Source organism: Bos indicus, chromosome 27 (genome assembly GCF_029378745.1).
Source record: "Bos indicus isolate NIAB-ARS_2022 breed Sahiwal x Tharparkar chromosome 27, NIAB-ARS_B.indTharparkar_mat_pri_1.0, whole genome shotgun sequence".
Classification (NCBI taxonomy): domain Eukaryota; kingdom Metazoa; phylum Chordata; class Mammalia; order Artiodactyla; family Bovidae; genus Bos; species Bos indicus.
Window position 1 is genome coordinate 2,691,357 of NC_091786.1, and position 25,809 is coordinate 2,717,165.

General features: G+C 40.1%; 1 protein-coding gene and 1 non-coding gene across 2 annotated transcripts in view; one reads left to right on the top strand and one right to left on the bottom strand.

Annotated features, from left to right (window-relative positions):
* CSMD1 (CUB and Sushi multiple domains 1) overlaps positions 1-25,809 on the bottom strand; it is a 2,070,704-nt gene that overhangs the window by 654,671 nt on the left and 1,390,224 nt on the right. The gene's annotated exons all lie outside the window — the stretch shown is intronic.
* On the top strand, positions 13,599-13,700 carry LOC139180254 (U6 spliceosomal RNA). Its single transcript, XR_011564588.1, has one exon. It is a non-coding gene; the product is annotated as a U6 spliceosomal RNA (small nuclear RNA).

Below are 25,809 nucleotides of genomic sequence, written 5' to 3' on the forward strand. Positions count from 1 at the left end.
CAGTCACTATCTACAGTGTCCTTGGAAGAAAAGCTATGATCAACCTAGACAGCATATTAAAAAGCAGAGACATTACTTTGCCAACAAATGTCCGTCTAGTCAAGGCTATGGTTTTTCCAGTAGTCATGTATGGATGTGAGAGTTGGACTATAAAGAAAGTTGAGCATGGAAGAATTTAAGCTTTTGAACTGTGGTATTGGATAAGACTCTTGAGAGTCCCTTGGACTGCAAGGAGACCAGTCCATCCTAAAGGAAATCAACCCTGATTATTCATTGGAAGGACTGACGCTAAAGCTGGAACTTCAATACTTTGGCATACCTGATGTGTAGAGCTGACTCATTTGAAAAGACCCTGATGCTGGGAAAGATTGAAGGTGGGAGGAGAAGGGTATGACAGAGGATGAAATGTTTGGATGGCATTGCCGACTCAATGGACATGAGTTAAAGTAAGCTCTGGGGGTTGGTGATGGACAGTGAAACCTGACGTGCTGCAGTCCATGGGGTCGCAAAGAGTCGGACATGACTGAGTGACTGAACTTTACTGAACTAAACTCATCAGTGATGATCTGAAACTTTCAGTTTTTGGTGACTATAAACTGAAGTAAGAACTCAGGACCTGTGAAGCCTATCTGAGTACATAACCCTTTTATTCTTCAAAAAGTTCTTCCCCACGAGTTTTTGCAGTCATCTTCCCTACTGGTCATTTGGTAACGATTTTCATTTTTAGCTATTTTTCTATAGACAGGATTACTCCCCTTTTGAAAATTCATATAGCATTGGTTTATCTGAGATTTTATTAAATTACATTATTATGATGACAAATAAACTGACAGAAATAGTTTTGACACAAATACGCAACCAAATTCTGTATGCACACACATCACACCTGCTGGGAAGCCCAACCTTGCAAAGTACTAGGTGGAACCCCCTAGTGATGACAGCTAGCCAGCCAAGAATCATTAAAAGGAATAATTAAAAGGGCAGTTAATCCTACAAGTTAAGTGTCTTTTGTGGAAACATACACACAGTTCTACTCTATATATGTCCATTCTGAACCATTTATAACTTTGCATAAAGTTGCAGTCAGGCAGTTGGCTATTATGTAAGAAAACAAGAAAGGATGGCTCTAAAAGCACAAAAGAAGATAGTCTTCAAATTTTCAAGACTGAACCAAGAGAGACACATGGAAGGTGCTCCAGACTTTACTTCACTAGAGAAAAGTCAGGCATCATCCTCTCCCTGCGATGCCAGGAACAAGAACAAGGTTGCACCCCAGAACAAGGACCAGGTGCCCCAGGTCCTCCATCAGTGATCCCACCAAGTCCAGAACCCCTTTCCTTGCAGAGTTGGTAAAGAACTTTTAATCTGCCATTAAAACAAAAACTTAAATTGGAAATCCCTCTGGGAAATATAAATGTGACATATTTGAATCCATGTTCAAATTCCTCTGCCATGAACACAGGTGCTCCCAGATTTGGGGGTGGGTGGGTTCAGCACACCCAGCATGTGGGTGGGGGTGGGGGAAGGTCTCTTGAGGAAGGTGATGCCTACAGCCCAAGTGGGACTGTTCCCTCCCACACTTAGTGAGGGAGAGAATGTGGGGTCACCACTGAGAACAGGAAGGGGAAGGGAAAAGCCAGAGTGCACTCAGTCTAAAACATCCCCCCAAATGGCCAAGGGTCATGAGGCTTCAGGCACGAAGGTACAGCAGTACTTTCTCAGAAAACCTTTCTATGGAGTAGCTTTCACTTTATACGTGGTCTGTGTTCTTCCTTGGAGAAGGAAATGGCAACCCACTCCAGTGTTCTGCTGGAGAATTGCAGGGACAGGGGAGCCTGGTGGGCTGCCGTCATGGGGTCGCACAGAGTCGGGCACAACTGAAGCGACTTAGCAGCAGCAGCAGCAGCAGCTCTTCCTTATTTTTTTTTTTTCTCCTTGTCTGAGGATGGCTTATACACAATGATTCAGATCTCCATGAGTAAAACGAAGTCTTTGGTGGAGAAAAATTTGCACTGGAAGCAAATTTTTACTTGTTACTAGGCAACAATGCAAGCTTCAATCTTCTCATCTCCAAAACAATCTTACATGTTCAAGTAGGAATAGAGGGTGGAGAGTTTGGGTTGATCCAAGGAGCCTTTTTTCTCTCCTTTCTTCATTGTTGACATAGTTATTTTTCTGTAAGAATGACTTTACGCATTGGAGACCCACTTTACCAGCTAGTCAGTAGTGTTTAAGGGGTTAGTATATGTTGGAGAAGACTCTTGAGAGCCCCTTGGACTGCAAGGAGATCAAACCAGTCAACCCTAAAGGAAATCAGTCCTAATATTCATTGGAAGGACTGATGCCCAAGCTGAAACTCCAATACTTTGGCCACCTGATGTGAAGAACCGACTCATTGGAAAAGACCCTGATGCTGGGAAAGATTGAAGGCAGAAAGAGAAGAGGACAGTAGAAGACAAGATGGTTGGATGGCATCACCGACTCGATGGACATGAGTTTGAGCAAGCTCTGGGAGTTAGTGATGGACGGGGAAGCCTGGCATGCTGCAGTCCATGAGGTCACAAAGAGTTGGACACGACTGAGAGACTGACCTGACTGACTGATATACCTTAATATCATCTTCCCAGGTCGTGCTAGTGGTAAAGAATCCACCTGCTAATGCAGGAGACACAAGTTCAATCCATGGGTTGGGAGGCAAGATCCCTGGAAGAAAGGAATGGCAACCCACTCCAGTATTCTTGCCTGGGAAATCTCATGGACAGAGGAGCCTGGAGGGCTACTGTTCATGGGGTGGGGTGGCATGAGTCAGGCATGGCTGAGCATGTGCACACACACATGACCTAATCGTAGCCAATGAGACATGGGGAAGGTGTGTGGAGCATTTCTGGGGGAGAAAGTGCCCTGCTCCCTCTCTCCACTGCATTTGTGCCCTGCCCGGGGGGCTAGGGGATTGATTGAGCTATTATAATAAACTGGATCCCTATCTCCAAACTTCCTGACATTGAGAGAAACAAAACACTGTGGTTTCAGCCACTTTCACTCAAATATTCTGCTACTTTCAGCAGGAAACTCCTAACTCTGATGGCCAAAAAATAAAGAAGAAATAGGCCATTAACACAGTCATGGGAAGTGTAGTATTCAGAAGACAGCCTAGACAGGCCTAGGAATGGGAGCACAGAAACACAGAAACCTATAAGGACCTCGTGCACTTTACTCCCAAGAACATATTTACAACCATCTTAACATTTAGAGTCCCTCCTAAAGCAGCGCAACACAAGGGAATCTATAAATGTGAGTAGCACCTTAACGAGGGCCTGGAGTGAGCAATAGAAAGCGGTCATTAGGAGGAAGGATCGAAAAATATAAAACGCAAATGTGGTCAATGAATCTGTCCTAGATGTGGAACAATAAGCACTACCTTGTCGTCAGAGGTTACACCTGGGAGTGTGGGGATGGACTGAAATTGAAGGGGATGCATACACATTCATATATATATATATACACACACACAGTTGAAAAACACTTCAGAAAATAATATATTTTTGCTTTTCTTCAATTAAAATTTACAGTGTAAACACTTTCTCTGACAATTTAAAACAAACTTTAAAAACTAAATTTGGTGAACACTGGATAAAGGTGTTATTTTTTATATTTCCTTTTTCCAGTTCTTAGAGTTTCTAGCCTTGAGGTCAACGTGACATTTTTGTTTCAAGCAAACATTGCCGAGAATTTGAGCTGCTTGCTTTTGCTGACAATAGCAGAAATTTTGTGGTGCATGGTGTTATGTGATGTAGTTATTTTTCTTGCCTCAGAAAGAAATCTTCTGTATGTATGAGCCTGCTTATTCTGTGATCTTTTGTGGTGATAAAGAATTTGACCAAAGTAGATGTAACGAATAAGATAAAGGTGAGCTACTATCACACTATTGTTTTAAAACTTTATGCCATGTTAAGTTTAAAATGAGGCCAACATGACATTAACTCTTATGATTCTAAAAAGAGCAACATGTCTTCTGCTAATATTTTATGTAATGAAACAGATTCTTTTTATATGCATGATATAAATCTATATGATTTTAAAGTAATGCTGGATTTGGTAAAGGGTCATGAAAGTACCGTGAGGCATATTCCAAACATACATATAAATACAATATGGGAAATAATGAAATATCACTTGAATTAGTTTTGTCAGTGTCTTATTTTAATCTTAGCGCCTTTATTGTATTTTTGAATGAGGAGATAATAGGTAATAAAAAAAGATGTGTCTGTAAAATGTGTACTGGGATATCACTGCTCAAATTCAGAAGCATTTGTGCTTCACCATGAGTAACGGTTTGGTGAAGAGGAATGAATTCACATTTGAATGTATTGAAAATCGGCCTTCAGAAGCAGTCTCTTCATCACCTACAAGAAGGCTGGTGAAAAAGATGTCTCAGTTTGTATAAAGTTCAAATCCAGAACCCAAATGTAGGCCAAGTAACTTTCAGCTATAAAATCAGAGTCTAGCAGACACATCCTTACTGAAGGCTGAGGGGCTGCTGGCCTGGGGTGGTGCCTCAGCGACTGTGGTGCACAATATCCATCTCCTGTGATCTACTGGAGAGAGGTGGGTGGCACACACACAAACAAGCCAAAGTTGAATTTGCCAGATCCTGGTAAGTGCTATGGAAAAAAAAAAAAAAAAAAATACTGGGTACAGAGGACAAGGAATCTGCAGGGTAGGCCTGTGTGTTTCATAGACGGCAGTGGAATTCCTAGCTAAGGCTGCGCCTAATCCATGCTGATGGCCAGATTAAGCTCTAGTGTCTTGCAGAGGCCTGCAGGTGGCCCAAGGGTAAAGAACCTGGACACAACTGGAGACGTGGGAGCAATCCCTGAGTCGCAAAGACCCACTGGAGTAGGAAATGGCAACTCACTCCAGTATTCTTGCCTGGAGAATCCCATGGACAGAGGAGTCTGGAGGATCCATGGGGTCACAAAGTCAGACATGATTTAGTGAGCAAGCACACCAAGCGTGTTCAGGAAAACTCACTCATCAGGTTGTCAGACTGGGCATTAAGTTACTTGAGTCCAGCAACCTGATACGCCTCTTTGGGTGAAGGTAGTGAGGGGGCTGGAGCCAGACAGGTGTCATCTCAGAGGTCACATCAGAGGTCTTCCCTCCTGGGCCTACCCACCGTCAATGGAAACCACTCAGAATAGAGAAGCAGCATGTTCTGAATCTGGAGTCACCCTCCTCGTGTGAGTGCTCAGTCGCTCAGTCATGTCCAACTCTTTGTGACCCCATGGACTGTAGCTCACCAGGCTCTTCTGTTCAGGGGATTCTCCAGGAAAGAATACTTGAGTAGGTTGCCATGCCGTCCTTCAGGGGATCTTCCCAACCCAGGGTAAATTAAACCCGCATCCCTTATGTCTCTTGCATTGGCAGGTGAGTTCTTTACCACTAGCACCACCTGGGAAACTCTCCTCAAACTGGCAATAAGTATGAATACTTTTGGAGAAGGCAATGGCACCCCACTCCAGTACTCTTGCCTAGAAAATCCCATGGACAGAGGAGCCCTATAGGCTTTAGTCCATGGTGTCCTGAAGAGTCAGACACGACTGAGTGACTTCACTTTTACTTTTCACTTTCATGCATTGGAGAAGGAAATGGCAACCCACTCCAGTGTTCTTGCCTGGCGAATCCCAGGGACAGCAGAGCCTGGTGGGCTGCCGTCTATGGGGACGCACAGAGTCAGACACGACTGAAGTGACTTAGCAGCAGCAGCATGACTACTTTTAGAGCAAATGCTCAAAGGTTTAAGGTTTTTGCTTCTTCCTTTTCTTCTCATGTTTTCATCCGTTTGGAATATAGTGTTGATTTTTTGTTTGTTTTGTAGCTTTATTCTTATGTAAAAATACTGAAATCTGCATCATATGAATCCATATGAAGTAAATACCTAAATCTTCCAAATAAAGGAAAAGACATAATTAATAAGTATAAGTGTGCCACAGGCTAGAATAAAACCATTTGACATCTGTGTACTAAGGGGAAAAATTTGCCTTCAGGCTTTTACAAAAATTTCTGGAGATGTGATTTTATAAGAACAGACAATTCTAACCCTAGTGTTTGACCACCAAAAAAGTAAACATAATTCCTGAAGGTAGCTCCTGCTTCAGGCGAATTAGTTCTACCATGCCTTAGGATACTAGCCAACAAAAGAAGGGAAAACAATTTTAAGTAGGTCAGATAATCAAAGCAACCCAGTTTCTGGGGCTGCACAATTGTTGTGTGTGTGTGTGTGCCTTCCTGTTATAAATCTCATCTTTTCCATTTCCCTGTGTTCTGGGGTTAAGATGACCCTTTCTTGCAGGAATGTGCCCTGAGGTCACCTGAATGTGAGCTGGTCTCCAAACTGGTTGAGCTGCTGGTCAACGATAATGCCAGCAACTATGCTGTGGTCCTGTTTTCATTCATGGACTTCTTCTCTTCCACGCTCACTCAAAATGCATTAAAATCAATTGTAAACAGAAAAATCATTCACATCCAGGAAAGGTCTACACAACACTAAACATTTGTATGACCAACAATTTTTTTTAATTAACATATTTAAGACTATTCAGGTCACTATTTAAACACTTCACTTGTGATAGCCGTTTTTTTTTGTTTGTTTGTTTGTTTTTGTTTTAAATAAACAATGAGTGAGGTTCTTCTGGAAAGTGGATATTCCCTTCAATAGTAATTGGGAAAGCAGGCATATTAACTGGCATCTTATAGACTCAGAATTTGAATGCCAAGCCCTTTTAAAATGGATGCAACTTAAACCCACTTGCAAGCAAAGAAAAAAAAAAAAGAGTTTGGAACATCAAGAAGTACTTTCTTCCAGTGACGAGACTAAAAGAACAATGAAAAGTGAAAGTGGAGTTCTAAGGAGAAGTGTCATTTTGGTTCAAAGTTTGCATCTGTCCTTTTCTCATTAACACCAAATCTGTGGCCCTCTTTTCAGTGGACACAGCTCACCCTCTGGTACGTGGCACTTTTAACACTTTGCCTTGTTTCTCTCTCCCCTTCCTTAATGTTTGTGATACGATTTTTCTGCATCCCATCTTATTACTCTCTGCCTTTCATCCTCTCCCAGCTTCCTCACCCTCCCTGGATACTGTGACTCACACACACCACCTGTGCAGGCGTCATATGGAAGCGAGGCGTCCACAGCCCCCACTGTCTCCTGTCCACTTCTGCCCTCCCCCTGAGCCACACTTTTCTGCCTTCCCACAAAATCACTGTGCTTTGCAACACAAACAAAATTAAAAATTGTCCAAACTTCTATTTCACTTTAAAAAACAAGTTGTGTTATAATAATAATACTTTAGCTGAATGGGATTAAGAACTACAAACACTGTTATCAGATTTCTTATGTATACATCATAAAGCACAAAAACACATTTTCAGCCTCAGAAATGAATATGCAATAGGTTCTCTGAAAAGGCTCTTTAGAAATGTAAATAAATAAAAAAGAAAACATCAGAGTGGAATTAAAAATAAAATGTTTAATGCAAAATGCTTCCCCTACCAGAGTATTATATTCTTAAAAGGTACTACAAGGATAAAACATTTCAACTAGGTTATCCTACTAAGTAGAGTAAACACTAATTTTATGAGCCTGGTTTACTCTTATCTAATACTTATCTAATATGCTGAAAAGCATATTGGATATAAAATAGCAGACGTTTTTAGAAGGTAAGTTCTGTGAATGCTTTGTAAAAATTATCCATTCATTTAAATTATTTACGGAGCACTTAATAAGGACAGAAATATCTTTAAGCACTAAAGAAACTGGGTTGAAATAATAGATTTGGGGAACTTCCAAGCACAGGAAGGGCTTCCCATGTAGCTCAGCTGGTAAAGAATCCACCTGCAATGCAGGAGACCCTGGGTTGATTCCTGGGTTGGTAAGATCCACTGGAAATGGGATAGGCTAGCCACTCCAGTGTTCTTGGGCTTCCCTGGTGACTCAGCTGGTAAAGAATCTGCCTGCAATGCGGGAGACCTGGGTGTGATCCCTGGGTTGGGAAGATCCCCTGGAGAGGGGAACAGCTACCCGCTCCAGTATTCTGGCCTGGAGAATTCCATGAACTGTATAGTCCATGGGGTCGGAAAGAGTTGGACACAACTGAGTGACTTTCACAGTATAGTACAAACACAGGAAGGAAATTTCAGGTGGCTGATATTCCCATAAGCGTTCTAGTGGGCCACCCACCTGAACCACCTCAACCCCTAACGTAGCCGCTTAGTAATTTATAACCCAAATTGAGGCCCTACTCGGCCTCAGGTACAGGACTCAAGCTGAAGCTCTGAAGCTAGACAAAGCCAGGAGCATTGAAGATGAATCAAAGGAACGTTCATAGGTTGTTTCTCAGGAATTGTAGCAAAGTCTCTTGATGAGACAAGAAGGACACTAAGATCAATAGGAATAGGTCATCTGGGGATGCTAAAATGTAGAAACGCAGTGGTACAAACAATAAAGAACATTTCCTTTATAATCACAGGGAATTTTCCTTCATTTCCCCCTCCCTCCCTTCTTTCCCTCCTTCCATCCTCTCTTCTTTCTTTCTCTCTCTCAATTTTTGATCAGTGGTAAATATATACAGTATACATTGTATAATGAAAAATTTTGGATTAGGAACAAGAATAATGACTTTCCCACCTAGAAATACACAGATTCAAACTAACACAGAGGTAGTGTAAAGGTAAGTCATAGTGATATTAGAACAACAATGACCTTATTGTTATTAAAATCAAGTGAAAGTGAAGTCGCTCAGCCTGTCCGACTCTTTGAGACCCCATGGACTGTAGCCTATCAGGCTCCTCTGTCCATGGGATTTTCCAGGCAAGGATACCGGAATGGGTTGCCATTTCCTTCTCCAGAGGATCTTCCTGACCCAGGGGTTGAACCCGGGTCTCCCGAATTACAGGCAGAAGCTTTACCATCTGAGCCGCTAGGGTCCTATCTTCAGTCGTGTCCGACTCTGTGCGACCCCATAGACGGCAGCCCACCAGGCTCCCCTGTTCCTTGGATTCTCCAGGCAAGAACACTGGAGTGGGTTGCCATTTCCTTCTCCAATGCATGAAAGTGAAAAGTGAAAGTGAAGTCACTCAGTCGTGTCCGACTCTTAGCGATCCCATGGACTGCAGCCTACCAGGCTCCTTCCTCCATGGGATTTTCCAGGCAAGAGTACTGGAGTGGGGGTGCCATTGCCTTCTCCAATTCAAATAAAAGAGGGGTTCAAAACCTTCAGTAGGTTATTTCTCTCACAATATAACACTAAAACCAATTTGCATATAAACTTAGTTTGAAGATGATGTTTATTTCATTAAAATCAAATGGTCATTGTGTGAATATTGGAGTGGAAAGAACTTCTGTCTTATTGATGATTGCATTTCAGTGTATGAAAGACTGATCTCATGCACAGATTTACAACCATAACTATTCTACATAACTTTCCTTAGTGGGAATTATTCTAAATATTTTTTTGCATCATTTTGATCTTAAAGTGAATTTCAGTCATGTTGAAATGAGTATGCATTTCATAATAATTTTTTAAATTAAATCTTTTCAATAAATTTATTTGAATTTGTGCCTGCAATTTAAGGATTTCCTATTAATCCTGAAGGAATTGTTTTATGTGCCACTTGTTTTGCTCTTTGTGTTAACAATGCCATTCTAGACTTATGAAGTAATGTATATTAAATGTATATACTTCATATAGTGAAAAGTGTTAGTCACCCAGTCGTGTCCAGCTCTTTGTGGCCCCATGGACTGTAGCCCACCAGGCTACTCTGTCCATGGGATTCTCCAGGCAAGAATACTAAAGTGGGTTGCCATTTCCTTCTCCAGGGGATCTTCCCAACCCAGGGATCAAACTCAGGTCTCCTACATTGTAGGCAGATTCTTTACTGTCTGAGCCACCAGGGAAGCCCTCTCATATGGTAGATAATCTAATATAAATAGCATATTCTCTTAATTTTAGGTCTTCAGAACATTGTCATTAAACTGAACGTAGAGTGGTAACATCTACTTTAAATTAGTCTAATTTCCTAAATGCTAATATAAGTATTCAGGAACAATTTATATAAATAGCACACAATTCTTGAAATAACATGCAAGTTGTTTCAGTTCTAGGAACTCAGTGCTAAATATTCATAGCAACTGATTTCTGTGGCATAGCAGGGAGGTTTAGGGAAGTAAAATGATTTCTATTTTCTCCTATAGCTGTTTGAGAAGTGAGAAGTGGATAATGAAGACTATTACAGAGAGGACCTTTTTTTGTTGATTTCTTGTGTAGGTGCTGTGACAAAAATAATATAATATTGGGCTCTAGTCTAGTACATTACCCTGACCTTTTTTTTTTCTTTTTTAATTTGGAAAACAGGTCACTTGCTCTGTGGATATCTGGAACTCCATGTAGCATTCAAATCTTTGAAACACAGTAGGTTTTCTCTTTACCAACCAAACCGTGAATCAGTCCCTTTGGATCTCCCACTGTAGGAGAAAGGCAATGCTCACATGATAAAACAGATAACAGGAAAGCAGTGCTGTTTTTATTAACAGCATGGGCTTTTCAAACAAGTGCAAATCAATTACAAACTCTATTATATTAATTCCCTTAACACTCTCATAAAAAATATCAGTAAATATCTTGAGTTACCAATATGCAATAGAAGTAGGGAGAAAAATCATACAGCACAAAATAACATTCCCAAGTGGACTATAAAATGTTAACTTCTTTAGAGAGACAATGTCATATGAATCTAAAATATGAAAATAAAATTTCCAAGTCAGAGCCTGTCTTGATTGTGTAATCTAAAAGAATAGTCATAATTTCAAACTTGTAAGAGCAAAACCAAGTCACACGGTGTTCATTTTGAACAATACACTAATAATCAAGTTTTATTCAGGACTGACTGTATGCTCATCAATGTGCCCCTGGAAATAAGATATATTATCAACATACCTACCTGACATTTTATAGCTCATCTGTAAATACCTTCATCTGTATTCTTTGATTTAATAACACAAGATGAATCTAAGGTAGTGGTTAGGAGTTTGGGCTCCGGAGTCGGAATATTTAAGATATTCGGATATGTATGAGCCATGGGGTGTTGTATACATTCCTTTACCTCTGGGTTTGTCTGTTACCTCATTTGTAGGAGAGCATGGTTCTAATGTCAACTTCATGGGATTGTTAAGAAGATTAAACGAACCAGCGATCTGTATGGCGCCTGACACCCCACAAGTGCTCCACGAATCTGGTCTCTTGTGGTGGTTGTTCATTTGTTAAGACTCCAGGAGAGGCTTTTTGTACACCAGGCTGTCTGCAAGGTGAAGCTCAGCCATTCAGTCTGGGATCAGCCAAGTCTGACTTTATTAAGAGACCCTGAAGCAGAAGTCTTCTGTAAGCAGTTATAAGACACATGGCTAAGATGCCACAGAAAGGATGGGATTCAGCCACGCCTTTGATGCCACTGAGATAAAGCTTTGTTCAAACTTCACTGACTGTAAATCTCCAGCCATCAGATGGGTCAAGGAATCAGTTTATATCTCAAAATTAAAATACCTTTATACAAAGAAGGGTTTCCCCTCCAGTTCCATGTTAATCACTTGAATCAATTCTCTTCCAAAACTGTGATAGTCTGTACAAATGGAAACTAGTCAGAAAGTAAGATGGCTTAATATTCCCTAGGGTATGATTTGCAAAATATCTTACTGGGGTCATGTTGATGGGGGTCAACAGCACTGAATTTTTCTCCCCATGAGGAAAAATCAACTAAGGTAAGAAATCTGATTCTTACTTGCCTTGTATTATTTTACCTGCCACTACACCAGTTCAATGAAAATAGAAAAATCAAGACCATTTTCTCTCTTATCTTTATATGAGGAATGGCTGGACCTTCATCTCACCACAGTGCTGAATATAGATTTCTAACTAAGATACCCAGATTCACAAGGAAAATAGGGAGCCCGATTCTAGCACCATTAGAACTATCCACAAAGCTTATGGAAAGAGTCAGGGTCAAAGTAGGCAAGAACTTGTCATGAAGGCAACACAACACACACTCTGAAGACTAAATTTCCATGACTAAAAGTCCACAAAAATATTATATTTAACTTAAATGGGAAGGAAATCCAAAATAGAGGGAGTATGTATATATATGTATATATATATGAATAGCTGTATAGTAGAAACTAACACTACTATATATATAACTTTATATAAACTTACAAATAAACAACACTATATTTGTAAAGCAAATAGGGAGTGAAAGTTGTTCAGTTGTGTCCAACTCTTTATGACCCCATAGGCTGTAGCCCACCAGCCTTCTCTGCCCATAGGATTCTCCAGGCAAAAATACTGGACGGGTTGCCATTCTCTTCTCCAGGGGATCTTACCAACCCAGGGATCAAACCCAGGTCTTCTGCATTGTAGGCAGATTCTTTACAATCTGAGCCACTGGGGAAAACAACTATATGCCAATAAAAACTTTAAAAAAAAGGATTAAAAAATAAAATACTATATTTAATCAGGATTTTATTTTGTTTATCTATGCATCAAATAATTCAGTCTTTTTTTAAAAAAGGTACCTTTTCTACTTGTGTTTGATTATTTGGGATATTAATATACACAAACACATGCAGATGAATATACACACACTATTCTGCCTCCAACACACATATCTGTACACATACATATAGGGCTGTGCTTAGTCACCCAGTCATATCCAACTCTTTGTGATCCCATGGATTATAGCCTGCCAGGCTCCTCTGTCCATGGGATTCTGCAGGCAAGAATACTGGAATGGGTTGCCATGCCCTCCTCCAGGGAATCTACATATATGTATAAAGTTACCCATCTGACATTTTTAAATTACATCCAAGGAACATATACAATCTAAGGGGTTAACAATACTTAGAAAAATAATTTTCTACTTGGTTTGAAATTTAACATCCTGAATACTAATAATTGTACTTAAAATTACTGCAACAATATTAGTTTGTGTGTATCCTTTACTTATGTATTGTTTTGACCAAATAAGATATAATTTGTTAAGGGAAATAATCAGTATCTTGTTTGTTTGTTACCAAACTTAATTTTAATCAAATAATTGACTCAACAGGGTTCTAAATAACCCCTGGGGGAAATATTGTGAAAAGTCACTTAAATGGAATAAACACAAAGTCTCAGGGTGTGTGGAAACAAGGCTATAGATCTTATCTAAAATGAATTAAAGTGAGCACTGAGGTACGAGGTATTTATCGAAGGAAGCAGCTTGATATCTGAAATGTCTCTTAGAGCAACCCTAGAAATGCTGTGAAAATCAGGCAGAGACTCAGCTTCTCTCTATGAATTCAGTGTTGAGATTCTGAAGGTTTGCTTTTTACCTTTGTTTTATTCGGCATGCTGGAAAGAGCTCCTGCTTCTATACCTTACTCTCCTTTCTTTAGAATCATTCTCTTCACTCCTCTCTCTCGACCTCATAAGAACAGATTGAAGAATACGCCTCAAAAACCATTAAATTATGTCAATGAAATATCTGTTCATATAAAAGTATATATTGGTGCTGCTTTAGTAATGCAGACATTGAAATTCAAATGACAGAGAAGGTTAGCATGGACCCTAAAGAAGGATGATGTTCAAATTCATGAGGCATTTCATATTTATGTCAAATATTTGTTGTTGTTTAGTCTCTAAGTCCGGAGAAGGCAATGGTACCCCACTCCAGTACTCTTGCCTGGAAAATCCCATGGATGGAGGAGCCTGGTGGGCTGCAGTCCATGGGGTCTCGAAGAGTCGGATACAACTGAGCGACTTCACTTTCACTTTTCACTTTCATGCATTGGAGAAGGAAATGGCAACCCACTCCAGTGTTCTTGCCTGGAGAATCCCAGGGATGGGGGAGCCTGGTGGGCTGCCATCTCTGGGGTTGCACAGAGTCAGACATGACTGAAGTGACTTAGCAGGAGCAGCAGCAGTTTCTAAGTCAAGTCTGAATCTTTGTGAACCAATGGACTGCAGCACACCAGGCTTCCCTGTCCTTCCCTATCTCCAGAGTTTGCTCAAACTCATGTCCATTGAGTCAGGGTTGCCATCTAACCATCTCATCCTGTCACCCACTTCTCCTGCCCTCAATCTTTGCCAGGTTCAAGGTCTTTTCCAATGGGTTGGTTCTTCACATCAGGTGGGCAAATTATTGGAGCTTGCTTCAGTATCAGCCTTTAAATGAATATTCAGGGCTGATTTCCTTTAGGATTGACTGGCTTGATCTCCTTACTGTCCAAGGGACTCTCCACAGTATTCTCCAGTATCACAATTCAAAAGCATCAATTCTTCAGCTCTCAGTCATTTCTACGGTCCAACTCTCACATCTATACATGACTATTTGGAAAAACAGCTTTGATTATATGGACCTTTGTTGGCAAATTTAGGTCTCTGCTTTTTAATATGCTGTCAGGCTTGTCATAGCTTTTCTTCCAAGGAGTAAGTGTCTTTTAATTTCATGGCTGCAGTCACCATATGCAGTGATTTTGGAGCCCAAGAAAACAGTCTGTCACTGTTTTCACTTTTCCCCCATTTTTGCCATGAAGTGATGGGACAGAATGTCACGATCTTAGTCTTTTGGATGTTGAGTTTTAAGCCAGCTTTTCATTCTCTTCTTTTCACCTTCATCGAGAGGTTCTTTAGTTCCTCTTCACTTTCTGCCATTAGTGTGATATCATGTGCATACCTGAGGTTGTTAATCTTTCTCCTGGCAATCTTGATTCCAGCTTGTGATTCATCCAGCCCAGGATTTCACATGATGTACACTGCATAGAAGTTAAATAAGCAGAGTGACAATGTACAGCCTTGACATACTCTTTTCCCAATTTTGAACCAGTCCATTGTTCCATGTAAGTTTTTAACTGTTGCTTCTTGATGTGCATACAGGTTCCTCAGGAGACAGGTAAGGTGGTCTGATAGTCACATCTCTTTAAGAATTTTCAACAGTTTTTTGTGATCTACACAATCAAAGGCTTTAGCACGGTCTCAATTAAGCAGAAGTAAATGTCTTTCTGGAACTCTCTTGCTTTTTCAATGATCCAATGGTTGCTGACAATTTGATTTCTGGTTCCCATTTCTATTCTAAATCCAGCTGTACATCTTCAGGTCCTTTGTTCACATACTGTTGAAACCTAGCTTGAAGGATTTTGAGCATTACATAACTAGCATGAGAAATGAGCACAGCTGTGCAATAGTAGGAACATTCTTTGCCATTGCCCTTCTTTGGGATTGGAATGAAAACTGATCATTTCCAGTCCTGTGGCCACTGCTCAAATTTCCAAACTTGCGGGTATATTGAGTCCAGCAATTTAACAGCATTATCTTTTAGGATTTGAAATAGCTCAGCTGGAACTTCATCACCTCCACTAGCTTTGTTCCTGGTAATGCTTCCTAAGGCTCTCTTGACTTCACATTCCAGGATGTTTGACTCTAGGTGAGTGACTACACCCTCATGGTTTTCAGGGTCATTAAGACTTTTTTTGTATAGCTCTTCTGTGTAGTCTCGCTACCTCTTCTTAATCTCTTCTGCTTCTGCTAGGCCCTTGCTTTTCCTGTCTTTAGTGTGCCCCTCTTTGCATAAAATGTTCCCTTGGTGTCTCCAATATTCTTGAAGAGATCGCTAGATTTTCCCATTCTACTGTTTTCTTCTATTTCTTTGCATTTTTCACTTAAGAAGGCTCTCTTATCTCTCCTTGCTATTCCCTGGAACTGTGCCTTCAGATGGGTGTATCTTTCCCTTTCTCTTTTGCCTTTTTCTTCTCTTCTTTTCTCAGCTATTTATAAGGCCTCCTCAGACAACCACTTTGCCTTCTTGCATCTCTTTTTCTTTGGGATGATTTTGGTCACCACCTCTTTACAATGTTATGAACCTCCGTCTGTAGTTCTTCAGGCACTCTATCTACCAGATCTAAACCCTTGAATCTATTAGTCATCTCCACTGCATAATCATAAGAGACTTGATTTAGGTCACAGCTGAATGGTCTACTGGTTCCCTACTTTCTTCCATTTAAGCCTGAATTTTGCAATGAGGAGCTCATGATCTGAACCAGGTCAGCTCCATGTGTTGCTTTGCTGGAGTGTATATAGGTTATCCATATTCAGCTGTAAAGAATATAATCTATCTGATTTCAGTATTGACCATCTGGTGATGTCCATGTGTAGTGTCTTCTCTTGTGTTGTTGGAAGAGTGTGTTTGCTATGACCAGAGGGTTCTCTTTACAAAACCCTGTTAGCCTTTGCCCTTCTTCACTTTGTACTCCAAGGCCAAATTTGCCTGTTACTCCAGGTCTTTTGAATTCCTACTTTTTCACTCCTATCCTATACGATAAAAACAGCGTATTTTTGTGGTGTTAGTTCTAGAAGGTCTTGTGAGTCTTCATAGACCTGGTGCACTTCAGTTTCTTTGGCGTTGGTGGCTGGGGTACAGACTGGGGTAAAGTCTAGGATAGGACTTTACTTTCACCACCAGATGCGTCCACAGCTGAGTGTAGTTTCTGCTTTGGCTCAGCCTCTCCATTCTTTCTGGAGCTATTTCTCTGATCTTCCCTAGTAGCATATTGGACACCTACTGACCTGGGAGGCTCATTTCCAGTGTCATATCATTTTGCCTTTTCATACTGTTCATGGAATTCTCAAGGTAAGAATATTGGAGTGGCTTCCCATCTACTTCTCCAGTGGTCCATGTTTTGTCAGAACTCTCCACCATGGCCTGTCCATCTTTGGCGGCCAAGTATGGTAGGGCTTGTAGCTGTATTGAGTTACATAAGGCCATGTGATCATTTTGGTTAGCTCTCTCTGATTGTGGTTTTATTCTAGAGCCTATAGAATTCTACTTCATGTTTTTTCTGTCTGCCCACTGATGGAGGGGGATGAGGCTTGTGTAGACTTCCTGACGGGAGGGGCTGGCTGTGGGGAAAGTTGGATCTGGCTCTGCTGGTCAGGGCTCTGCTCAATAAACTTTTAATCCAATTGTCTGCTGATGGGTGGGGCTCTGCTCCTTCCCTGTTAGTTGTTTGGACTGAGGCAATCCAGTCCTGGAGTCTACAGGCTGTATGGCAGGGCTAATGGCGACCTGCAAGATGGCTTGTGCCAACACACACCTCCCAGGACTGCTGCTGCTGTCCCTGCAGCAGGCCACTGCCAGCCCATACCTCCACAGGAAACCCTCAGACACTGACAAGCAGGTCTAGCTCAGTGTCTTGTGGGATCGCTGCTCCTTTCCTGTGGGTCCTGGTACACACATGGTTTTGTCTGTGCCCTCCAAGAGTCTCTGTTTCCCCAGTCCTGTAGAAGTTCTGTAATCAAATCTCACTGTCCTCGAAATTCAGATTCCCTGGGAGTTCCCAGTTCCTTTGCCAGATCCCCAGGTGGGAAAGTCTGATGTGATGCCTAGACTGTTATCAAATATATTCAGCAAAAAAATAAAAAGATAAGGTGCATGATCAGCAGCTTATCTATCTGTTGAGAAAATGAATGAATGTCCAGGTGAATAAAGTTAGTTGAAATCCCAAGGCTCAGTTTCCTCCAGGGCAAATGGAAACAACAATGGCACCCTCCCTACATACATGACAAGTTTTCCAGGATGCCAAGCAGCTGTAGGCACAACAACATTTCACAAAATCTCAGGTATGATATAGTTATTCCATGAAGATTACAAGGATCACCACTGACAGGAACAATCACCTTCTAAAACTCTCCTAGGATTTTTATTTCATCAGAATGAATAGTTCAAATTCTTGCCAAATATTAGTTTTATGAGTCTTTCTTTATATCTAGTATTTTCTTAAAACATAGCAAGGTTCTGAATCTTCTAAAAGGAAAACACTGATGCACTTACATATTTTCCTAAAATTGTATCAGGTACTTTATTTAGAAGAAATGTGTTTCAATCAGGCCAGGGCCAAGTAAGGTGCTGAAGGCCGTAGAAAGAGTGCAGGCTCCCTGCTGCACTTCTCTGTGTGTTCCTCTTTAGTTTATTCTCATTTCTTAGAGAGCCATGCTTGTCAGGAAAATAACTTGCTCATAAATGAACTGAAATCAATGCAAGGTTGACAGTAAGCATTATCACCATTACTATTATTTTCTTTTGCATTGCAACCTAAAAGATGGCACTGGGGAAGAGAATACCTTTACACAGATTTTAAACCATAGTTTCCACAAAGTAAGAGCCATAGAGAAGAGACCATTTGCTGTGTCAGTCTCTGTCCAAACATCAGCACATGCACAGCTTTGTCTGCTGATGTTGGGCTGTGTCTCCCACACCTCAGAAGATGGGATCTGCCATTCTAAATGCTTTGTTACAACACACGGCCAGCTTGTACAGGATGTTGCATTCTGGTTTTGGGCATTTACAAAGCATTCTATTTTTTTCTGGTGCTTTTGAAATCATATATTTTTACTTCGTGTATATAAAACAAACTTTTCAGCTTGTATAAAGGATTTATTTTCATTCTTTTCTTATGGCACCGATTACACCAGAAAGTTTATGATAATACATTTTTAGCTTCACTGTGTTTTTGATGAGAATGAAAATACAATCATTCAACAATAAAAATACAATTGGTTAAGTAAAACCAGAAGAAAAAAAATAATAAGGAAAACTTTTTTCAGTGATTTTTATTATTCCACAAGCATTGCAATCAAATATGTATTTAAAAAATCTCAATCTAGAATAAATTTTACTAAGGACAAGATTTCTTACAATGGTTGTAGAAACTGACAGAAATCAGACAGAAAAGATCCTGATGTGCTCACGTTGTTGCTGTTCAGTTTCTAAGCAAGTCTTTGTTACCCCCATGGACTGCAGCACGCCAGGCTTCCCTGTCCTTCACTGTCTCCCATGGGTCACTCAAATGTATGTCCATTTAGTTGGTGATCTGCATGTCTGAGGTTCTGATATTTCTCCTGGGAATGTTGATTCCAGAAGATAAGTTCATAAAACTTACATAATGTTCATCTGTTCAGTTCAGTTGCTCAGTTGTGTCAGACTCTTTGAGACCCCATGGACTGAAGCATGCCAGGCTTCCCTGTCCATCGCCAAATCCCAGAGCTTGCTCAAACTCATGTCCATTGAGTTAGTGGTGGCATCCAACCATCTCATCCTCTGTCATCCCCATCTCCTCCTGCCTTCCATCTTTCCCAGCATCAGGGTCTTTTCCAATGAGTCAGTTCGTCACATCAGGTGACCAAAGATTTGGAGCTTCAGCTTCAGTACCAGTCCTTCCAATGAACATTCAAAACTGATTTCCTTTAGGATTGACTGATTTGAGCTCCTTGCAGTCCAAGGGACTCTCAAGAATCTTCTCCCCAGAACCACAATTTGAAAGCATCAATTCTTTGGCACTCAGCTTTCTTTATGCTCCAACTCTCACATCCACACATGGCTACTGCAAAAACCATAACTTTGACTATATGGACCTTTATTGGTAAGGTGATATTTCTGCTTTTTAATATGCTGTCTAGGTTTGTCATGGCTTTTCTTCCAAGGAGCAATTGTCTTTTAATTTCATGGCTACAGTCACCATCTGTAGTGATTTTGGAGACCAAGAAAATAAAGTCTGTCACTGTTTCCACTTTTCCCCCATTTATTTTCCATAAATTGATAGGACTGGATGCCATGATCTTAGTTTTTTGAATGTAGAATTTTAAACCAGCTTTTTCACTCTCCTATTTCACCTTCATCAAGAAGCTCTTTAGTTTCTCTTTGCTTTCTGCCATAGGCATGGTGTCATCTGCATATCTGAGGTTATTGATATTTCTCCCTTCAGTTGTGATTCCAGCTTGTGCTTCATCCAGTCCGGCATTTCATATGATGTATTGTGGAACTCTTGCTTTTTTGATGATCCAGCGGATGTTGTCAACTTGATATGTGGTTCCTCTAACTTTTCTAAATCCAGCTTGAACATCTGGAAGTTCACAGTTCATGTGCTGTTGAAGCCTAGCTGGGAAATTTTTGAGCATTACTTAACTAGCATGTGAAATTAGTGAAATTGTGTGGTAGTTTGAACATTCTTTGGCATTGCCTTTCTTTGGGATTGAAATGAAAATGGACCTTTCCCAATCCCATGGCCAATGCTGAGTTTTCCACATTTGTTGGGATACTGAGTGGCAGCACTTTCACAGTATCATCTTTTAGTATTTGAAATAGGTCAACTGGAATTTCATCACTTCCTCTAGCTTTCTTTGTAGTGATGCTTCCTAAGGTCCACTTGACTTTGCACTCCAGGATGTCTGGCTCTAGGTGTGTGATCACACCATCATGGTTATCTGGGCCATTAAGAACTTTTTTGTATAGTTCTGTGTATTCCTGCCAACTCTTCTTAATATCTTCTGCTTCTGTTGGTTCCATATCATTCCTATCCTTTATTGTGCCCATCTTTGCAGGAAATGTTCCTTTGGTATCTCTAATTTTCTTGAAGAGATCTCTAGTTTTTCCCATTCTATTGTTTCCCTCTATTTCTTTGCATTGATCACTTGGGAAGGCTTTCTTATCTGTCCCGGCTATTCTCTGGAACTCTGCATTCAGATGGATATATTTTTCCTTTTCTTCTTTGCCTTTCGCTTCTCTTCTTTTCTCAACTATTTGTGAGGCCTCCTCAGACAATCATTTTGCCTTTTTGCATTTCTTTTTCTTGGGGATGGCTTTGATCCATTGTACAGTTTGTAATTTTGTACAAACTGTCATTGTAACTCTGTCCATAGTTCTTCAGGCAGTGTATCTGCCTGACTTTGTACAACTGTTATTGTACTTTGTACAACTGTCTTTGTACAAAGATGGCTTTGTACCACTTTGTTGTACTTTGTACAACTTTGTACAGTTGCACTTTGTACAGCTTTATACAACTGTCATTGTACAGTTTGTAACTTTGTTACAACTGTCATTGTAACTCTATGTCCATAGTTCTACATAGTGTACAACTGTCTTTGTACAATAACTTTGTAACGCTGTGATTATAATTTTGTAGAACTGTCATTGCACTTTGTACATCTGTCTTTGTACATCTTTGTACAGTTGTACTTTGTACAATTTTGTACTACTAGCATTGTACAGTTTGCAACTTTGTTACAACTGTTATTGTAACTCTCTCCATAGTTCTTTAGGCAGTCTATCAAATCTAATCCCTTGCATCTATTTGTCACTTCCACTCTATAATCATAAGGGATTTGATTTAGGTCATACCTAAATGGTCTAATGGTTTTCCCTACTTTCTTCAGTTAGGTGAATTTTGCAATAAGGAATTCATGACCTGAGTCGCAGGCAGTTCCTGGTCTTGTTTTTGCTGACTCTGGGATTTCTTTGGAAGGAATGATGCTAAAGCTGAAACTCTAGTACTTTGGCCACCTCATGCGAAGAGTTGACTCATTGGAAAAGACTCTGATGCTGGGAGGGATTGGGGGCAGGAGGAGAAGGGGACGACAGAGGATGAGATGGCTGGATGGCATCACTGACTCGATGGACGTGAGTCTGGGTGAACTCTGGGAGTTGGTGAGGGACAGGGAGGCTTGGCGTGCTGTGATTCATGGGGTCGCAAAGAGTTGGACACGACTGAGCGACTGATCTGATCTGATAGAGCTTCTCTATCTTTGGCTACAAAGAATATAATCAATATGATTTCAGTATTGACCACTTGGTGATGTCCGTGTGTAGAGTCATCTCTTGTGTTTTTGGAAGAGGATGTTTGCTATGAGCAGAGTGTTCTCTTGGCAAAACTCTGTTAGCCTTTTCCCTGCTTCATTTTGTACCCCAAGGCAAAATGTGCCTGTTATTTACTCCAGGTATCTCTTGACTTCCTACTTTTGCCATCTAGTGCCCTATGATTAAAAGGACATCTTTTTCGGTGTTAGTTCTAGAAGGTCTTGAAGCTCTTCATAGAACTGTTCAACTTCTGCTTCTTCAGCATTAGTGGCTGGGGCATAGTCTTGGGTTACTGTGATATTGAATGGTTTGCCTTGGAAATGAACTGAGATCATTCTGTCTGTTTTAGATTGCACTCAAGCACTGCATTTCATCCTCTTTTGTTGACTCTGATGGCTACTCTATTTCGTCTAAGGGATTCTTGCCCACAGTCATAGATATAACGGTCATCTAAATCAAACTAGCTCATTCTGGTCCATTTTAGCTCACCGATTGCTAAAATGTCAATGTTTACTCTTGCCATCTCCTGTTTGACCGCTTCCATTTTACCTTGATTCATGGGCCTAACGTTCCAGGTTCCTATGCAATATTGTTCTTTACAGCATTGGATTTCCATCATCAATCACATCCATAACTTTGAGTTGTTTCACATTGGCTCAGTCTCTTCATTTTTTCTGGAGCTATTTTTCCACTCTTCTGCAGTAGCATCTTGGGCACCTATTGACCTGGGGAGTTCATCTTTCACTGTCATATTTTTTTGCCTTTTCATAATGTTCATGGGGTCCTCAAGGCAAGAATACTGAAGCAGTTTGCTATTCCCTTCTCCAAAACCCAAAATTTATCTATCAATTAAAGGATTTCAAGCCATAACTCAAGAATACAGGGAGAATCTTAAGATCTTCCTAATAACTCTTGCCCTCAAGGGCTGGCAAATAATTATCTTCTGTTCTTTAAATTATAGCATGTGTCAGCATTTAGAATATGCCCTTACATTCTGGTTACCATATCTCTGAAAGAGTGTGAAAAATTGAGTGTGAGAAACCAAGGCTAAATACTCAGGAAAGTTGCAAGCTGATTGCTAAAAATAGTCAATGTTAGTGATTAAATTATGTAAACTTAAAATTAAAGCAATTACATTAAAAATAGAGGTAATAACTACTGATATTTAATACACTCCTAATTATTTTACTGTATTTGACATTCTTCTGCACTCCTGAAGTATTGCCTAGGGGAAATATTACAAAAGGGAGGACTAATGCCCATCTCTTCCCAATGTCATATTCAGTGACTCTATGTGTATAGCTAGGCATTGGTCAGCTTGGAAGAGTTTAGACAAAGCAGACTAGAGAATGCTATAAATTAAGCTCTTCTACCCAACTGGCTATTAACCGTTTACCAGCATACAACTTGAGTTTAAGAGAACTAAAGAAAACACACACTCCATTTCCAGAATCAGTTCCATAGAAGACTTTACCAGCCACTCCACTCCAAGAAGAGTCAATTATTTTTTCTCTTCTTTATCCTTATGCAGATAAATATCCCTTATCTTTATCCTTTTGTAGATAATGCAAAACTTGTATTTCAATTAAATTCTCTACTTCAGAACAACTTTGATTTATCCACTCCATCTTTTTCTTCTATTATCAACTATCTTCCCCTAAAGGAACACTCTTTACTGGACGAAAGAAGATGGGAATGAGTTTGAGGAGCAGGAAAGCTGCATCGATACACCAAACAGATCTACTGGGTACACACCTCTCTTTAAAGCATCCGTGCATAGTTAATGATGGTAATCCCTGGGACGTGGACCCAGACAGGCATGGATCAGCAAAGACAGAGCTCTTTCATTTTGTTCTCTTACTGAGTCTTTCACAAAATCACAAGTGAGCTGTTTATTCTGGGCACTGCATACTGCTTCTTTTCTAAAGTAATTATACATAATGGTGTGAAACTATCTGCCTGAAGGGAATTGAAAATTCTAACACCACCTCTTCCACGAGTACACATATGTGAGTGTCAGTGTTCTTCCAGATCGGGGGGCATTTGAGCACTGTGTCAAAGGACTGAAAGAAAGATTAAATATTTTAAAGCACTTTTTTGGATATCAATTTTGTGCTTTGTCTTTCTTCTACTGAAAATGTTTTCATACTCTCTTACTCTAATATATATAATGATTTTGTGAGATTTTCATCATTTTTCCTCATGAGATTATTGGGCAAGAAGTCTGATAAATTACCAAAAACCACACAACACATAAATTAGATTCAAAGCCAGGACTTCAGACTTCCAACTTATTGTTTGTTTGTTTTTCCTCAAATAAATTATATTTTCTTTACTTAGCTGGATATCAAAATATTTTGCCCCAAATCTTAATATGTACAGGATATTCATTGAATTTAAGCTAGAAGATTGCTTCATTTTACTTGATACTATTTATTGAGTTAATATGTGACAGATAGTACTAGGATACTATGTTTTAGAAAATTTAGAAAAATGTAAAGTTTGGTTTCACATGATTGAAAACCATGGTCTAATCTCATGTGAACATGCTTGAAATAATAGCATAAAGTTTATTCTATTTTAGTTTAATGATGACTTATTCTAAATATAGAAACAAACAACTTTAAAATTATATATTTTCTCTTCTTAATGACTCTTTCATACTTATTCATATCTAGATGTACATTTTGAAGTTTTATCTTTCTTGCCAAATGATGTGCATATATTCTATCCTCTTACTTGCCATCCAAAATCAGACGGCACTATCCTATTCCTATATTTTGATCTCTTTCAAGTCGTTTTGGATAATGACACAGATGTTAGAGTCATAACATTAGTGCAGCTAGGCAGAGCCACCCTCATTCTGAATAACACAGACCATATTTCATGCTGACTCTAGGATTTCCATCAAAACATTTATTACATTCACTATTTCTATATACTTTAAGCAGTTTCAGATTCTTTATTTGGATTCAAAGCAAGGGAGAGAAGAACTCGGCCAAATTTTATCCTTAAACTACCTTTGGAATAAAGTGCAATAAGCCAGTTCATTTTTGGAACCAACATTTCTAGATTCAGGCAGACTTCACTTAAAAGGATCAACATATGGTGAGCATGTAAACTGATGCAGCTGCCACAGAAAAATCTGTACGGAGGTTCTTCAAAAATATAAAAATAGAACCACATGATCCAGCAGTCCCAATTCTGGGTGCACATCCCAAGGAAGTGAACTCATGTAAATCTGCACCATGTTCACTGCAGCATTATTCACAGTGACCAAGACATGGAAATGAATGGATAAAGAAAAAAAAGTGAGGGCATAATGCTTATGGTGACTGAGTCTAATAACAATGTATATTTGAAAGTTGCTGAGAAAATGAAAGCGAAAATGAAGTCACTCAGTCATGTCTGACTCTGCGACCCCGTGGACTGTAGCCCACTAGGCTCCTCCGTCCATGGATTCTGCAGGCAAGAATACTGGAGTGGGTTGCCATTTCCTTCTCCAGTGGATTTTCTCAACCCAGGGATCAAACCCAGGTCTCCCGCACTGCAGGCAGATGCTTTAACCTCTGAGCTACCAAGGAAGCCCAAAGGAGATCTTCAAAATTCTCACCACAAAAATAACAGTAAGTGTGTGAAGTGATAGAGTTGACAAAACATGGTCCATTGTAGAAAGAAAAGGCAAACTACTCCAGTATTCTTGCCGGGAGAACCCCATGAACAGAGTGAAAGGCAAAAAGATATGACACTGGATGGAGTCCCCCGGGTCAGAAGGTGTCAAATGGGGAAAGAGAGAAGGGTAATTACTAACAGCTCTAGAAAAAATGAGGTGGCTGGGCCAAAGCTGAAATGACTCTAAGTTGTGGATGTGTCTTGTGGTGGAAGTAAAGTCCAGTGCTATAAAGAACAATATTGCCAAGTAACCTAGAATGCTAGGTCCACGAATCAAGGTAAATTGGACATGGTCAGGCAGGAGATGGCAAGTGTGAGATGGCAGGAGATGTAGCAATCAGTGAACTAAATGGGTGGGAATGGACAAATTTAATTTAGATAACTATGATATCTACTACTGTGGGCAAGGATCCCTTAGAAGACTTG